This window comes from Triticum urartu, chromosome 2A, assembly GCF_056163025.1.
Source record: "Triticum urartu cultivar PI428250 chromosome 2A, HENAU_Tu73, whole genome shotgun sequence".
Lineage (NCBI taxonomy): Eukaryota > Viridiplantae > Streptophyta > Magnoliopsida > Poales > Poaceae > Triticum > Triticum urartu.
This window is the reverse complement of record NC_141874.1, coordinates 748,827,654-748,841,820: the sequence shown is the minus strand read 5'-3', so window position 1 is coordinate 748,841,820 and position 14,167 is coordinate 748,827,654.

Genomic DNA, 14,167 nt, shown 5'->3' with positions numbered 1-14,167 from the left:
TGTGTTCCGAGGCCATGTCTGTACATGCTAGGCTCGTCAAGTCAACCTAAGTGTCTGCATGTGTAAATCTGTCTTACACCCGTTGTATGTGAACGTTGGAATCTATCACACCCGATCATCACGTGGTGCTTCGAAACAACGAACTGTCGCAACGGTGCACAGTTAGGGGGAACACTTTCTTGAAATTATTATGAGGGATCATCTTATTTACTACCGTCGTTCTAAGTAAACAAGATGCAAAAACATGATAAACATCACATGCAATCAAATAATAATAGTGACATGATATGGCCAATATCACATGATCATCTTGGGGCTCCATGATCATCTTGTCACCGGCATGACACCATGATCTCCATCATCATGATCTCCATCATCGTGTCTCCATGAAGTTGCTCGCCAACTATTACTTCTACTACTAAGACTAACACGTTTAGCAATAAAGTAAAGTAATTTACATGGCGTTTCTCAATGACACGCAGGTCATACAAAAAAATAAAGACAACTCCTATGGCTCCTGCCGGTTGTCATACTCATCGACATGCAAGTCGTGATTCCTATTACAATAGCATGAACATCTCATACATCACATATATATCATTCATCATTCATCACAACTTTGGCCATATCATATCACAAAGCACTTGCTGCAAAAACAAGTTAGATGTCCTCTAATTGTTGTTGCATGTTTTACGTGGCTGAAGTAGGGTTCTAGCAAGAACGTTTTCTTACCTACGTGAAAGCCACAACGTGATTTGTCAACTTCTATTTACCCTTCATAAGGACCCTTTTCATCGAATCCGCTCCAACTAAAGTGGGAGAGACAGACACCCGCCAGCCACCTTATGCAACTTGTGCATGTTAGTCGGTGGAACCGGTCTCACGTAAGCGTACGTGTAAGGTTGGTCCGGGCCGCTTCATCCCACAATACCGTTGAAGCAAGATAAGACTAGTAGCGGCAAGAAAGTTGACAACATCAACGCCCACAACAAATTGTGTTCTACTCGTGCAAGAGAACTACGCATAGACCTAGCTCATGATGCCACTGTTGGGGAACGTTGCAGAAAACAAAAAAATTTCCTACGGTTTCACCAAGATCCATCTATGAGTTCATCTAGCAACGAGTGATTGCATTGCATCTACATACCTTTGTAGATCATGCGCGGAAGCGTTCAAAGAACGGGGATGAGGAAGTCGTACTCGACGTGATCCAAATCACCGGAGATCCTAGCGCCGAACGGACGGCACCTCCGCGTTCAACACACGTACGGTTAGCGTAACGTCTCCTTCTTCTTGATCCAGCAAGGGGGGAGGAGAGGTTGAGGGAGATGGCTCCAGCAGCAGCACGACGGCGTGGTGGTGACGGAGCTGCAGTACTCCGGCAGGGCTTTGCTAAGCACTATGGAGGAGGAGGATGTGTTGGAGAGGGAGAGGGAGGCACCAAAGGCATGTTATGAGAGGCCCTCCTTTCCCCACTATATATAGGGAGTCCAAGGGGGGGCGCCGGCCCTAGGAGATCCAATCTCCTAGGGGGGGTACGGCCAAGGGAGGAATCCCTCCTCCCCAAGGCACCTAGGAGGTGCCTTCCCCCTTTGGGACTCTTCCCTTCCTTGAACCCTAGGCGCATGGGCCTCTTGGGGCTGGTGCCCTTGGCCCATATAGGCCAAGGCGCACCCCCTACAGCCCATGTGGCCCCCCGGGGCAGGTGGCCCCACCCGGTGGACCCCCGGGACCCTTCCGGTGGTCCCGGTACAATACCGGTGACCCCGAAACTTGTCCCGATGCCCGAAATAGCACTTCCTATATATAATTCTTTACCTCCGGACCATTCCGGAACTCCTCGTGACGTCCGGGATATCATCCGGGACTCCGAACAACATTCGGGTTACTGCATATACATATCCCTACAACCCTAGCGTCACCGAACCTTAAGTGTGTAGACCCTGCGGGTTCGGGAGACATGTAGACATGACCGAGACGACTCTCCGGCCAATAACCAACAGCGGGATCTGGATACCCATGTTGGCTCCCACATGCTCCTCGATGATCTCATCGGATGAACCACGATGTCGAGGATTCAAGCAACCCCGCATACAATTCCCTTCGTCAATCGGTATGTTACTTGCCCGAGATCCGATCGTCGGTATCCCAATACCTCGTTCAATCTCGTTACCGGCAAGTCACTTTACTCGTACCGTAATGCATGATCTCGTGACCAGACACTTGGTCACTTTGAGCTCATTATGATGATGCATTACCGAGTGGTCCCAGTGATACCTCTCCGTCATACGAAGTGACAAATCCCAGTCTTGATCCGTGTCAACCCAACAGACACTTTCGGAGATACCCGTAGTATACCTTTATAGTCACCCAGTTACGTTGTGACGTTTGGCACACCCAAAGCACTCCTACGGTATCCGGGAGTTACACGATCTCATGGTCTAAGGAAAAGATACTTGACATTGGAAAACTCTAGCAAACGAACTATACGATCTTATGCTATGTTTAGGATTGGGTCTTGTCCATCACATCATTCTCCTAATGATGTGATCTCGTTATCAATGACATCCAATGTCCATAGTCAGGAAACCATGACTATCTATTGATCAACGAGCTAGTCAACTAGAGGCTTACTAGGGACATGTTGGTGTCTATTATTCACACATGTATTACGATTTCCGGATAACACAATTATAGCATGAATAAAGACAATTATCATGAACAAGGAAATATAATAATAATGCTTTTATTATTGCCTCTAGGGCATATTTCCAACATAGGGAACATCTTTCATATTCTCTCTATCTTTTGCAGTGGTCGGGCATTGAGTCTTACTCAACTTCACACCTTGTAACACAGGCAAGAACCCTTTCTTTGCTTGATCCATTTTGAACTTCTTCAAAACTTTGTCAAGGTATGTGGTTTGTGAAAGTCCAATTAAGCGTTTTGATCTATCTCTATAGATCTTAATGCCTAATATGTAAGCAGCTTCACCGAGGTCTTTCATTGAAAAACTCTTATTCAAGTATCCCTTTATGCTATCCAGAAATTCTATATCATTTCCAGTTAGTAATATGTCATCTACATATAATATCAGAAATGCTACAGAGCTCCCACTCACTTTCTTGTAAATACAGGCTTCTCCAAAAGTCTGTATAAAACCAAATGCTTTGATCACACTATCAAAGCGTTTATTCCAACTCCGAGAGGCTTGCACCAGTCCATAAATGGATCGCTGGAGCTTGCACACTTTGTTAGCTCCCTTTGGATCGACAAAACCTTCTGGTTGCATCATATACAACTCTTCTTCCAGAAATCCATTCAGGAATGCAGTTTTGACATCCATCTGCCAAATTTCATAATCATAAAATGCGGCAATTGCTAACATGATTCAGACAGACTTAAGCATCGCTACGGGTGAGAAGGTCTCCTCGTAGTCAATCCCTTGAACTTGCCGAAAACCTTTTGCGACAAGTCGAGCTTTGTAGACAGTAATATTACCGTCGGCGTCAGTCTTCTTCTTGAAGATCCATTTATTCTCAATTGCTTGCCGATCATTGGGCAAGTCAACCAAAGTCCATACTTTGTTCTCATACATGGATCCCATCTCAGATTTCATGGCTTCAAGCCACTTTGCGGAATCTGGGCTCGCCATCGCTTCTTCATAGTTCGTAGGTTCATCATGATCTAGTAGCATGACTTCCAGAACGGGATTACCGTACCACTCTGGTGCGGATCTTACTCTGGTTGATCTACGAGGTTCAGTAGTATCTTGTTCTGAAGTTTCATGATCATCATCATTAGCTTCCCCACTAACTAGTGTAGGTGTCACAGAAACAGTTTTCTGTGATGCACTACTTTCCAATAAGGGAGCAGGACAGTTACCTCATCAAGTTCTACTTTCCTCCCACTCACTTCTTTCGAGAGAAACTCCTTCTCCAGAAAGTTTTAGAATTTAGCAACAAAAGTCTTGCCTTCGGATCTGTGATAGAAGGTGTATCCAATAGTCTCCTTTGGATATCCTATGAAGACACATTTCTCCGATTTGGGTTCGTGCTTATCAGGTTGAAGTTTTTCACATAAGCATCGCAGCCCCAAACTTTCAGAAATGACAACTTTGGTTTCTTGCCAAACCACAGTTCATAAGGCGTCGTCTCAACGGATTTTGATGGTGCCCTATTTAACGTGAATGCGGCCGTCTCTAGAGCGTATCCCCAAAACGATAGCGGTAAATCAGTAAGACACATCATAGATCACACCATATCCAGTAAAGTACGATTACGACGTTCGGACACACCATTACGCTGTGGTGTTCCGGGTGGCGTGAGTTGCGAAACTATTCCACAATTTTTCAAATGTACATCAAACTCATAACTCAAATATTCTCCTCCACGATCAGATCATAGAAACTTTATTTTCTTGTTACGATGATTTTCAACTTCACTCTGAAATTCCTTGAACTTTTCAAACGTTTCAGACTTATGTTTCATTAAGTAGATATACCCATATCTGCTTAAATCATCTGTGAAGGTGAGAAAATAACGATATCCGCCACGAGCCTCAATATTCATCGGACCACATACATCTGTATGTATGATTTCCAACAAATCTGTTGCTCTCTCCACAGTACCGGAGAACGGCGTTTTAGTCATCTTGCCCATGAGGCACGGTTCGCAAGTACCAAGTGATTCATAATCAAGTGGTTCCAAAAGTCCATCAGTATGGAGTTTCTTCATGCGCTTTACACCGATATGACCTAAACGGCAGTGCCACAAATAAGTTGCACTATCATTATCAACTCTGCATCTTTTGGCTTCAACATTATGAATATGTGTATTACTACTGTCAAGATTTAATAAGAATAGACCACTCTTCAAGGGTGCATGACCATAAAAGATATTACTCATATAAATAGAACAACCATTATTCTCTGATTTAAATGAATAACCGTCTCGCATCAAACAAGATCCAGATATAATGTTCATGCTTAACGCTGGCACCAAATAACAATTATTTAGGTCTAATATTAATCCCGAAGGTAGATGTAGAGGTAGCGTGCCGACTGCGATCATATCGACTTTGGAACCGTTTCCCACGCGCATCGTCGCCTCGTCCTTAGCCAATCTTTGCTTAATTCGTAGTCCCTGTTTCGAGATGCAAATATTAGCAACAGAACCAGTATCAAATACCCAGGTGCTACTGCGAGCATTAGTAAGGTACACATCAATAACATGTATATCACATATACCTTTGTTCACCTTGCCATCCTTCTTATCCGCCAAATACTTGGGGCAGTTCCGCTTCCAGTGACCAGTCTGCTTGCAATAGAAGCACTCAGTTTCAGGCTTAGGTCCAGGTTTGGGTTTCTTCTCTTGAGTAGCAACTTGCTTGCCGTTCTTTTTGAAGTTCCTCTTCTTCCATTTGCCCTTTTTCTTGAAACTAGTGGTCTTGTTGACCATCAACACTTGATGCTCCTTCTTGATTTCTACCTCCGCAGCTTTCAGCATTGCGAAGAGCTCGGGAATAGTCTTATTCATCCCTTGCATATTATAGTTCCTCACGAAGCTCTTGTAGCTTGGTGGCAGTGATTGGAGAATTCTGTCAATGACGCAGTCATCTGGAAGATTAACTCCCAACTGAATCAAGTGATTATTATACCCAGACATTTTGAGTATATGCTCACTGACAGAACTGTTCTCCTCCATCTTGCAGCTATAGAACTTATTGGATACTTCGTATCTCTCAATCCGGGCATTTGCTTGAAATATTAACTTCAACTCCTGGAACATCTCATATGCTCCATGACGTTCAAAACGTCGTTGAAGTCCCGTTACTCCTGCAGCAGGCCTGGCACCCAGCGGTGCTTCCAGGACGTAATTCTTCTGTGCAGCAATGAGGATAATCCTCAAGTTACGGAGCCAGTCCATGTAATTGCTACCATCATCTTTCAACTTTGCTTTCTCAAGGAACGCATTAAAATTCAATGGAACAACAGCACGAGCCATCTATCTACAATCAAACATAAACAAGCAAGATACTAATCAGGTACTAAGTTTCATGATAAATTTAAGTTCAGTTAATTTACTTAAAGAACTCCCACTTAGATAGACATCCCTCTAATCCTCTAAGTGATTACGTGATCCAAATCAACTAAACCATGTCCGATCATCACGTGAGATGGAGTAGTTTCATTGGTGAACATCTTTATGTTGATCATATCTACTATATGATTCACGCTCGACCTTTCGGTCTCCGTGTTCCGAGGCCATATCTGTATATGCTTGGCTCGTCAAGTTTAACCTGAGTATTCCGCGTGTGCAACTGTTTTGCACCCGTTGTATTTGAACGTAGAGCCTATCACACCCGATCATCATGTGGTGTCTCAGCACGAAGAACTTTCGCAACGGTGCATACTCAGGGAGAACACTACTTGATAATTTAGTGAGAGATCATCTTATAATGCTACCGTCAATCAAAGCAAGATAAGATGCATAAAAGATAAACATCACATGCAATCAATATAAGTGATATGATATGGCCATCATCATCTTGTGCTTGTGATCTCCATATCCGAAGCACCGTTGTGATCACCATCGTCACCGGCGTGACACCTTGATCTCCATCGTAGCATCGTTGTTGTCTCGCCGAGCTTGTGCTTCCACGACTATCACTACCGTTTAGTGATAAAGTAAAGCATTACAGCGCGATTGCATTGCATACAATAAAGCGACAACCATATGGCTCCTGCCAGTTGCCGATAACTCGGTTACAAAACATGATCATCTCATACAATAAAATTTAGCATCATGTCTTGACCATATCACATCACAACATGCCCTGCAAAAACAAGTTAGACGTCCTCTACTTTGTTGTTGCAAGTTTTTACGTGGCTGCTACGGGCTTAAGCAAGAACCAATCTTACCTACGCATCAAAACCACAACGATAGTTTGTCAAGTTGGTGCTGTTTTAACCTTCGCAAGGACCAGGCGTAGCCACACTCGATTCAACTAAAGTTGAAGAAACTGTCACCCACAAGCCACCTCTGTGCAAAGCACGTCGGGAGAACTGGTCTCGCGTAAGCGTACGCGTAATGTCGGTCTGGGCCGCTTCATCCAACAATACCGCCGAACCAAAGTATGACATGCTGGTAAGCAGTATGACTTATATCGCCCACAACTCACTTGTGTTCTACTCGTGCATATAACATCAACATATAAAACCTAGGCTCGGATACCATTGAAGGGTTTCGTAGTAATTTCAAAAAAATTCCTACGCACACGCAAGATCATGGTGATGCATAGCAACGAGAGGGGGAGTATGATCTACATACCTAGTAGATCGACAACGGAAGCGTTTGGTTGATGTAGTCGTACGTCTCCACAATCCGACTGATCAAGCACCGAAACTATGGCACCTCCGAGTTCTAGCACACGTTCAGCTCGATGACGATCCCCGGACTCCGATCCAGCAAAGTGTCGGGGAAGAGTTCCATCAGCACGACGGCGTGGTGATGATCTTGACGTACTACTGCTGCAGGGCTTCGCCTAAGCACCGCTACACTATTATCGAGGACTATGGTGGCTGGGGGCGCCGCACACGGCTAAGGAAAAGATCACGTGGATCAACTTGTGTGTCTCTGGGGTGCCCCTACCTCCGTATATAAAGGACTAAAGGGGGGAGGCGGCCGGCCAAGGAGGGCGCGCCAGGAGAGTCCTACTCCCTCTGGGAGTAGGATTCCCCCCCCCCCAATCCTAGTTGGAATAGGATTCGCGGAGGGGGGAAAAGAGAGAGAGGGGCCGGCCCCCTCTCCTTGTCCTATTCGGACCAAGGGAGGGGAGGGGCGCGCGGCCCATGTAGGGCTGCCTCTTCTCTTTTACACTAAGGCCCATCATGGCCCATTTAGCTCCCGGGGGGTTCCGGTAACCTCCCGGTACTCCGGTAAAATCCCGATTTCACCCGGAACACTTCCGGTATCCAAACATAGGCTTCCAATATATCAATCTTTATGTCTCGACCATTTCGAGACTCCTCGTCATGTCCGTGATCACATCCGGGACTCCGAACAAACTTTGGTACATCAAAATGCATAAACTCATAATAAAACTGTCATCGTAACCTTAAGCGTGCGGACCCTACGGGTTCGAGAACAATGTAGACATGACCGAGACACGTCTCCGGTCAATAACCAATAGCGGAACCTGGATGCTCATATTGGCTCCTACATATTCTACGAAGATCTTTATCGGTCAGACCACATAACAACATACGTTGTTCCCTTTGTCATCGGTATGTTACTTGCCCGAGATTCGATCGTCGGTATTCCAATACCTAGTTCAATCTCATTACCGGCAAGTCTCTTTACTCGTTCTGTAATACATCATCCCGCAACTAACTCATTAGTTGCAATGCTTGCAAGGCTTAAGTGATGTGCATTACCGAGAGGGCCCAAAGATACCTCTCCGACAATCGGAGTGACAAATCCTAATCTCGAAATATGCCAACCCAACATTTACCTTTGGAGACACCTGTAGAGCTCCTTTATAATCACCCAGTTACGTTGTGACGTTTGGTAGCACACAAAGTGTTCCTCCAGCAAACGGGAGTTGCATAATCTCATAGTCATAGGAACATGTATAAGTCATGAAGAAAGCAATAGCAACATACTAAACGATCGGGTGCTAAGCTAATGGAATGGGTCATGTCAATCAGATCATTCACTTAATGATGTGATCCCGTTAATCAAATAACAACTCATTGTTCATGGTTAGGAAACATAACCATCTTTGATTAACGAGCTAGTCAAGTAGAGGCATACTAGTGATACTTTGTTTGTCTATGTATTCACACATGTATTATGTTTCCGGTTAATACAATTCTAGCATGAATAATAAACATTTATCATGATATAAGGAAATAAATAATAATTTTATTATTGCCTCTAGGGCATATTTCCTTCACATTCAGGACAGCAGCTTTTCTTTTTCTTGCAAAAGGACAGCAGTTAACAAGTGTAATTACTCCCAAGAGAAGGTTTGAAAAACCCAACATGTCTAGGAAACAACTGTTCAGTAAAGTGCAGCGGCTGGATAAATCTGTCATGCACATCATTTAAGCAAAAAGTGTTCCAACTAGTATGGAACCACATATTTGTTATCTGTGTATCTACACACCTTTTGGAGTAGCTGCAAAGAATTAACACTAAGCATAAGATACACTAAAGAACTTTCAGTGGAGCAGCTGCACATAATTAAGAAAGCATCAGCAAGTTAACAAGCTACTGAAAAACTACTGCAACCAAAACAGTACTACAAAATACAGAATTTGCAAAAATTTGTAAACTGGATTTTTTGCCAAGGAAACAAAAATTTATAGCTTCAGGCCTACAGAATAGCTTCAGGCTGGAGCACTACAGTTGTTGGTTAGACTTCATATAGCTTTAGGCTGGTTGGAGTACTACAGCAGCAACCATTTCATGGTTAGACTACTCCATTTGCAGTAGCCAAATATTCATATATCTACAGTAGCAAAAAGTTGGTTGCCTGACTAAATAGTCATCCTCTCGTGAGGATTCTGCAGCAAAAGAGTTGCTGCTTAGGTAGTGGCAATAGTTGACCCTGCGCTAAATTGCTCTTTGCAATTTTGGACTGAATGTATTGAGATGTTTAGCTACTATCAGCAGAGTTGCAGAGTAGTGTTTAGCTATCTATCTAGTACAGTAGCTGCTAGCCATGAGAGCGGTGAAGATTAAGGTGACCTAAGCAAGCGCCAAGGGCTGATGGTCAGTCGGTGATGCTGAACCCGGTGGCCCCATTTGTTCGCTGGTCATGGTCGCCATGGTTCCAAGGTCCTGCAGAAATTGGCAGCCATTCTGTTTCAAAGCTCCCCCGTGGCGCCTAATCAAAACAGAGCAAGAATGGAGGATCTAGCACACGGTGGATGCGAGCTAGGACAAAGTGGGGGAGGCGATTTACCTCATGTGCTCGACGGATGAAGGCGGTGGATCTGAGACGAACAAGTCGCAGTCGTAGCTCTCCACGCCCCCGCCGTCAGCGACGACGGGCGTCTCCCCGTCCTTGAGCATCTTCCGCGCCATGGCTTGGACTCCGGTCAGCCGCAGAACAGAACCCTAGGACGACGCTTCGGGGCGCAGGCGTGGGGGTGAGACATGGATCAGATGCCCACGGGCATCGCGTGGCGGCGGACCTCAGGCGGAGTGGAGGACCTCAGGCGTCCATGGCGGCCTCCTTGCACAGAGAAATACAGATGGGATTGAGACTTGAGAGAAAAAAAGGGAGACACAAACAGAGGGAGGAAGAAGAGCGGGGGAACACGTCGACCTGCGGGACTTCGGTCGACGGTGGAGCTGCTCCGGCGAGGCGCGAGGCCGAGGCAGTGGAGACCGAGGCTGGATCGCGTTGGATCTCCCTCCCTCGGGTTCTTCTCTCCCTTCTGGTGAGGGAAGGGGAGGGGCGAGAGGAGGAGGGCGTGGGGGAGGCCATGGACGGCGGTGAGCTCCGTCGGAGGGAGGCGGCGGCGGTGATCTGGAAGGGAGGAGGCGAGCTCTCGTTCGCTCTCTCTCCATCGGGTGAGACAGCGAGGAGAGACGAGGGGGGGATGGGATCGGGGTGGGTGGCGGCGGCGATGTGGGAGACGAGGGGAGCGAGATCTGGATCGAGCGAGGAGAGGGGGGCTGCTAGGGTTTGGGTTGGGTTGGGTTGAGAGGGGACCTGAGAGACGTTGGATCCGTCGGATGTGGACGGTCCAGATCGGCTAAGGGGGGTGATCCGTGTGAAGAGCTCTGATTGGCTCAGAAACATTATGATTTAAAATAGTTTCTAAGTACTAAAACTAGGAGGGTTTTGTGAAGCAGCTATCAAAAATATTTTGCAAAATGGCACAACTAAAACTTTCTATCAATTTAGACCATATTTTATGGATGATAGCCAGTTTGCATGCAATTTTTAATCTTTGTAGCTATTTTAAATCATTATTCGAGTGCCCAAAATGAGTATTTTTGTGAAGGGCCTACCAAATAATTGTTGCAAAATTGTACCAAATAAATTTTCTAAAATACTAGGCCATATTTAATGCACAATTGACCAAATGGTTGGGTGTCAGAAGTTTTGATCCACCTCTGGTGAAAAAGACAAATTTCCGCCGATTCAGCTAGAAGCGGGTCAAATTTGAACTGCAGCTGCCTCGTAGTTTGCTCTTTATTTTTTCCAAAAATCATTTCTAGGTACATAAGTATCTATTTAATCAGAGAAACACCAAAAAAATTCCAAGATTCAACCACTAGCTAGGAACGGACATTCCCGCCGTTTTGATCGCATTTTGAAACGGGCATAAAAAATTCAAAAAAATTCAAAAAATTGGAAAACCTTCGCATTGTGTCATTATATGTGACCAAGTTTCCAGGAAAAATAATAAACTTTTAATACGGTAATTATTTTTAAAAAGTGTTCTCAGAAATGAGCTATCATGTGTGAAGATTCATGTATTTTAACCCAAACGATCAATCTTATGGTCACATTCATGGCATAGTTTGTTCAAATGATCTCATATTGTGCACAAGGGTGCATCTTGGAATTCCAAACAATGTTGCCAAAGGGAGTTTTCATTTTCTTTGCACGGAAAATTCATTTTCCATTTTTTGAGTGCCCGAAATGAGGTTTTTTGTGAAGGACCTACCATATATTTGTTGCAAAATTGTACCAAATCATTTTTATAAAATACTAGGACATATTTAATGCACAATTAACAAAATGGTTGGGTGTCAAAAGTTTTGATCCGCCTTTGGTGAAAAAGACAAATTCCCGCCGATTCAGTTGGAAGCGGGTCAAATTTGAACTGCAGCTGCCTCATAGTTTGCTATTTATTTTTTCCAAAAATCATTTCTAGGTACATAAGTATCTATTTAATCAGAGAAACACCAAAAAATTCTAATATTCAACCACTAGCTAGGAACGGTCAAGCCCGCCGTTTTGACCGCATTTTGAAACAGGCATAAAAAATTCAAAAAAAATCAAAAAATTGGAAAACCTTCGCATTTGTGTCATTATATGTGAACAAGTTTCCAGGAAAAATAATAAAATTGTAATACAGTAATTATTTTAAAAAAGTGTTCTCAGAAATGAGCTATCAAGTGTGAAGATTAATGGCTTTCAAGCCAAATGATCAATCTTATGGCCACATTCATGGCATAGTTTGTTCAAATGATCTCATATTGTGCACAAGGGTGCATATTTAAATGGCAAACAATGTTGCCTAAGGAAGTTTTCATTTTCTTTGGACGAAAAAACCATTTTCCATTTTCCGAGTGCCTGAAATGAGTTTTTTTGTGAAGGACCTACCATATATTTGTTGCAAAATTGGACCTAATCAATTTTATAAAATACTAGGCCATATTTAATGCACAATTGACAAAACGGTTGGGTGTCAAAAAATTTGATCCACCTCTGGTGAAAAAGACAAATTCCCGCCGATTCAGTAGGAAGCGGGTCAAATTTGAACTGCAGCTGCCTCATAGTTTGCTATTTATTTTTTCCAAAAATCATTTCTAGTTACATAAGTACCTATTTAATCATAAATACATGGTTTGGTGGCGATACGTCGAGGTTTGGGCGGTGGCCGAGGCCCCCAACTCTAGAGCGCGTAAACTCGCATGCCCGTCGCGTGGTCACCGCGTGGCCGTGGCGTTGCCATGTGTTCTGGGCGGCCTAGGCATGTCTAGTGGGTTGGGCACTCCCCAGATAGGTGCTAGGAAGAAAATCACAACATAAGATTCTCACGAGGAGACCGATCGATGCTCAAACATGAATAAGCAGCCAGGTGTTTGATTAGCGGTGCAGGAAATGCACATGGCCAATGGGCGTGAGTTTTGGCCGAGGATGATCATCTACTAAGGAGAATGTATTCACAAATTTTCAAATCAAAAGGAGGATCCTAGGTGGTACTTGCTTTGCAAAGTACCACACTGGACAAAAATATGAATGTTGAAGCTGGGCTCAAAATAATGAATGGATTGAGCTGAAATTTGGTGGAGGATGGTTATTTGGGCATAGGAAAGCATTGTAGAAAATTGATATCATTTTGACATGCCAAAGTAGTACTTCCTTCACAATGCTCTTCTATGGACAAAAACTTGGAAAAACTAGTGAGAGAGATTGGATGAATGAAATGAGCTAAAAATTGGTGTAGGTAAGTTACATAGGTATGGTCATACGCTGGTAAATTTTCAGATCATTTTGGTAAGCCTAGCTAGTACTTACTTCACAAAGCTTCTCTCGAGATAGAAACTTTGGAAATTTCCTGAGAAAGATTTACTAAGAAAATTGAGCTGAATATTATCATGTGGCAATGATTTGGGTATGGAAGAGTGCCCGAAAAGTTTGAGGGTAATAGGAGGGGTCTGTATAACACTTGCTTTGCAACGTGCCAATTTGGCCATAAAATATAAATTGAACCTGGGCTCACATAGATGATTTGACTGAGCTGCAATTTGGAGGAGGGTGATAATTTGGGCATATGAAGGAACTGTATAAATTTCATGTCATTTAGAGATATAAAAAAGGTACTTCCTTCACAATGCTTCTAGGTGGACAAAAACTTTGGAAATTTGCCGAGGAAGATTTGCTAGGCAAATTGAGCTGAATTTTGTCATGCGGTAATGATTTGGATAGGAAAGAGTGCCCAAAAATTCCAAGGGCAATCAAGAATATATAAATAGCACTTCCTTCATAAAGTGTTGTTGTGAACATAATAGGAAAATGAATATTGTTGAATTAGTTTTGAACTAGGAAAGGAAGGATTTTTACATATTTGATGAAGATATGCCCCAAAGAATTTATGAGATTTTTTTGGGAATTTTGGGAATGATAGAAATATAGGTTGCTTCACAACCTAGGGCAAAAACTGCCACATGGACATGACACATAGGCAAAACTGATGAGATGGCGCCTAGTCATCACAACCCACCACAATCTACAAGGCTATGACCATCTATATTGGTCATTAACAACTAGAAATAAGGCAGCGGACTAGCACTGTTTGCTTTGTGACCATTTCGTGTAAGGAAATTACGACCTTTGTGACCAAAATGGTCGCAATGGTTTAGGGTTTGGAGCCCCCTGAACAGCTTTTGACTAATTGGTCTAAAATGGTCAT